Raw genomic sequence first — 4,837 nt, 5'->3', positions numbered from 1 at the left:
AATAGTCCGACTGCAAGATATGGCATGACAAGTTCGCGAGCTCTGGCGCGTACCCATCTGAGATAAGGCTCCATAGGAATAGAATTTTTCTTTCCTAAATTGCTTCTTTTCACCATGCCCCAAGCTCGTACAAACCTTTGGCGGAGACCTTGAGAGTCATTGTCATAGTCAAACACTATACCTTGAATAATCATTTCATGCGGACCATCCCTTCGAGCATACCCAAACTGACGTAGGGCTAAGGTAGGATTATAAGTAATACCTCCTCTTATCCCCATGAGGGGTACATTAGGGAATTCTCCACAACGGTCGATGATGATAACATTTTCTCTGAGGTTAGAACACCAACGGATGTCTAAATGGGAGAGTGCCATTATCCTTTGGGACCATTTCAGATTTTGATCATTCTTCAAGATTGATTGAGGAAGGTGCGAAATAAACCACCTAGACAACAAAGGTACGCAGCACATGAGAGTCCCTTGCTTCTTCATAGTACGAGTGTGAAGGGAATGCAAGATATCTCCAAGCAAGGTAGGCACAGGGTTATGAGTGAGGAATATCTGAATAGCATTCATGTCTATGAATTGGTCCGGATTAGGGAATAGCACCAAACCATAGATTAGCAATGCTAGAACATCTTCAAAAGCATGGACATTCATAACTTTTAGGAATTCTCGGGCCTTACTTATCAGAAATTTGGCAAGCAAACCTTTCATTCCACTTCTCGTTACCCAATTGGTCTCAATGTCAGGCTTTGTCATGTGTAAAGCTGCGGCAACTTCTTCAGACTTCGGAATCTTTTCCAGACCACTGAAAGGTATTTGATCAAGGATAGGTATCCCAAGCAGCTGGGAGAATTCTTCTAATGTGGGTACCAACTGATAGTCTGGGAAAGTGAAGCAATGATGTTTAGGATCGAAGAACTGGAATAGGACTCTCATCATATCTTCTTTGAAACCCGTGGTAGCTAAGTTGAGAAGATGACCATGTTTCTTGTTGAACTGAGCATGATCGGGGAGTTCTGACACCAAATCCTTGAGTTGAGGAGAGATTGCTACAAGATTGATCCGGATAGTCTTCCTGGAAGCCATAACCTGCTCACCTGTTCAAAGCTAAATTCCTAAGTCCTTGAAATGGTTAGTATGATGTCATGATGTTATGATGTTATGTAAGCGCAAGCATGTCACACAACAATTATTCCTAGGTTTTAAGGCTTGCATGAGTTCCATAGGTAAGTACCCTCCCCACTGAAGTTTGGTTGGTTCAACCTGTCCTAGAATAGTAACCGGGTTCTAGAAGGATCTCAGATCATCGACCTTTCTTTAAGTCCACTTCAGTGCAACGCCAAGTGGTTGACCGAAGCTTCCCTAAAGTCCAATCTCAAAGAGTGTAGTATCGAGTATCAACCAACCTCAGTCGGAACCGAAGCCAGTTATCTCACTACTTTCTAATGGCTAGGATGAGTCAATTAGGGTTCTAAAGGTCTGGTTAATGCTTTGATGACACCACGCGGAAGCCAAATTTTTCCTCAAGTAACATGAGGAACATCAGGACAACCAAAGTGTCACATTAACCGTAGCTATCATTTTAACCATTCCAGTATACGCCGGATAGTCGCGATGATCTATTGCTACTTACCTAAGGTACACTAGATCCGGGTGTAGGATCTTTCACTCAGACAATCCCTTAAACGAAGGAACAATTAAAACATAAATGATTTTTTTTTTTTTTTTTTTTTAAGATGGACCTCTCTCTTTAGATCCCCAGTGGAGTCGCCAGTTCTGTCATACGGTGAACTGGACTTTATTGGATTTTTAATCGCAATGTCGCGGTTAGCAAGAGTCGCCACCGACTTTTCTTTTATCCCATAAGGAAAGGTGGAAAAGAACAGGAAAGACCTTAATTTTAAATTCTTAGGTTCGGGAGGTACTTTATACAAAGGGAAGGTATTAGCACCCTTTGTATCCATGGTTATCCATGGGCTCTTAATTGCTCAATCATTTATGTTTTCTAGTTTGAAAAAGGTGGTTGAGAAATGTGTGAAAAATGTTTTGAAAATGAGAATTTAACTTTGTAATGATTCTTGCATGAATGTATACAAAGTGGTTATCTCGTATAGTTTTTGAAAGTAGTTTAGAAAAATATAACTCGGCAATGATCCTAGTACGGATGTATGCTAAGTGATGATTTTCCAAAAGATGTTTGAAAGGTGTGAGGTGTGAAAAGTATTTTTTGTTATGAATGAGCAATTAAGGTTATACCTGTCCGAGGTCTTTCCGGGCATTTCCTATCCTTATGAGGGTAAAACTGTCCTGACTATTGAGAAGTAAGTAGTTTTATCCTTGGGATGTAGAAGGGTCATCGTAGGGTCATTGATAGGTCATTGAAGGCAACAGTAGTGAGGATACCTTAGCATTCGAAGGGACGATCATCATTTAACCGTAGGCTGCACCGAAGGGTCATCGAGGGACAAAATCGTAATTTCGAAGGCAACATCCGAGGGACTATGATGATTTAACCGAAGGGTCTTTGCTAAGGATATCCCCATATTCGCGGGACATGACCGTATTACGTAATCGTGGGGTAATAAAGAGAGGTCCGATATCATTTATTTAAAGTCCGGATTTTAACAATTAATTAAATAGCCGTAATCAGTTAGGTAATTAGGTCCACAGGAAATCAATGAAATCAATACATTAAAAATCAAGCTTGGTGATTCAAGATGAATCTCCATATTAAACTTAGGTCATCCAAAAGCCATCTCCTCAAGAATGTCCACACCTAAAGCGGCATGCCTAGCCGGTTATTTCTTTGGAAGTATGCTAGCCTTTACATCATGCAACACACGGATTAGAGCATTGAGGCAAAATACAATTGGAAATTGCCCCATAAAATAAATATAACAGTCAGAAATTTAAGCCAAATAATGCAGAATCATGATTAGATGAACATAAAATGGACAACAAAGAGACAAAACAGCCACTGTCCCGTTCGCCTCTGCTTCGCCTAGCGAAGGCTCAGCGAAGGCTCGCTGCAGGCTCGCCTAGCGATGAGCTAGCGAGCGACCACGGGTTTGGAATTTGAGAACAGTATGACCTCAACCTGCGGCATGGCTTATAGCATCCAACACATAATTACATGGTTCAGCATTCACAATATTCAGGCACACTTAAATTCACATGCAAAACTTCAAATATGTTTATGAATTCAATTATAATACCATCCACAAGTTAAGAACATGAAGCGGTACCACATGCCAAATGAGAACACAAAGCGATATCACATGCAGATTAAGAACCTAAAGAGGTACCACATGCAAAATAAGAACATAAAGTGATAATCACATGCAGATTAAGAACCTAACGCAGTACCACATGCAAATTAAGAAAATAAAGCGATAATAGTGATGCAAACCTGTTTGCAATCGAATTGCAACCTTGAATTGGCGAGCCGGATTGAGTTGGGCGGCGGTAGCTTCGGAGCGGGTGAGCGGCCTTCAGGGTTTCCGTCTTCCGAATTCTCTGGATCAGCAGGGTTTCAGTGTTTCTCCCTCTGGGTCTATGTGTGTGTTCGTCCGTCCGTGTTCGTCCGTTTCTGTCTGTCCTTTTTCGTTGCAGAGGAGCTGGTATTTATAGTAGTAGTGGTGGTGACCTAATGGGCTTAAAATGAGGTCCAAAACTTCAAATTTTCGCAAGCTTCGCTAGGCGAAGGAATTGCTCGCCTAGCGAGCAAGCTAGGTCTGGGCTTTTTCTGGACCTGATGCTTCGCTGGGCGAGTGGCATGCTGAGATAATCGCTAGGCGAAGGAATTGCTCGCCTAGCGAGCAAGCTATTTTGGGCCACTTTGGATTAGGCCTGTTGTGAGCTGGGCTTTTGTCCATTTAATATCAGTGCCTTGCAGATCAAGTCAGAGGGTCTTGGAAAATGCTTTGTAATATCAACGGGCAAATTTTGGGGTATGACACTGGGTAATAAACTCAAAGAGAGACATGTGATCCAAAACACCGGTTACTGGGTGAAGGAACAACATACTCAGGGAGAAAGAATATCTAAGACTGGTATAAGGGTGCGAGATATCAATCATCCGAAACATCTGAGGAAAACCTAAAAGGTATACATCAACTCAGGAAAATCTGACTCCACAAGGGACAAAAAGTCATAATAGGGAGCAGAGGAAGGAACACCAGGGATACCGGTTACTGGGTATATAATAGGTGACCAACCAGGCGTTAATTGGGACTATATCCAAAACACTCATCATCCGAAAAGGAGGGCTGAAAAAAGCAGACTCGATTTATAGGATGGATATTCGATTCTATAAGGAAATACAAATCTTACTCAACTGGGGAAGAAAAAGACTTCGACTGAAGAGCGCATGAGATATATTATCTATTACCGTCAGAACATAGATAACATACTCGCATGGAAGATTATCCACAACCGGTTACTGGGTTAATAAAGGATAATCGACTGAAAAGAAAGGACATCGGGATACCAGTTACTGGGTATAAAATGATGACCAATCAGAAGGAGAAACGATCATTACCAAACAAGGGTAAATGAAAGATGACTCGCTGGGGATGATTTGCTTGGTAAGAGCAATTATCCCTGAGATATATCACCGATTACTGGGTGGTACACTCAAAATGGAGGAATATCAATACCGAATATTGGATAATGATAACCAACAGGAAACTGTAGAGGAATAATAAGAAAAGAGTCAATCTAGGAACAAACTAGAGAGACACAATGAAACAAGACTCAACCCAATGAGGATATAACTCAGGGGAGTAATTCCATCCCAATACATAATTAGGGAGGAAAACTAAAACAATAAT

The sequence above is a fragment of the Lathyrus oleraceus genome, chromosome 5 (assembly GCF_024323335.1).
Source record: "Lathyrus oleraceus cultivar Zhongwan6 chromosome 5, CAAS_Psat_ZW6_1.0, whole genome shotgun sequence".
NCBI classification, from domain to species: domain Eukaryota; kingdom Viridiplantae; phylum Streptophyta; class Magnoliopsida; order Fabales; family Fabaceae; genus Lathyrus; species Lathyrus oleraceus.
This window is presented reverse-complemented; position numbering follows the sequence as displayed.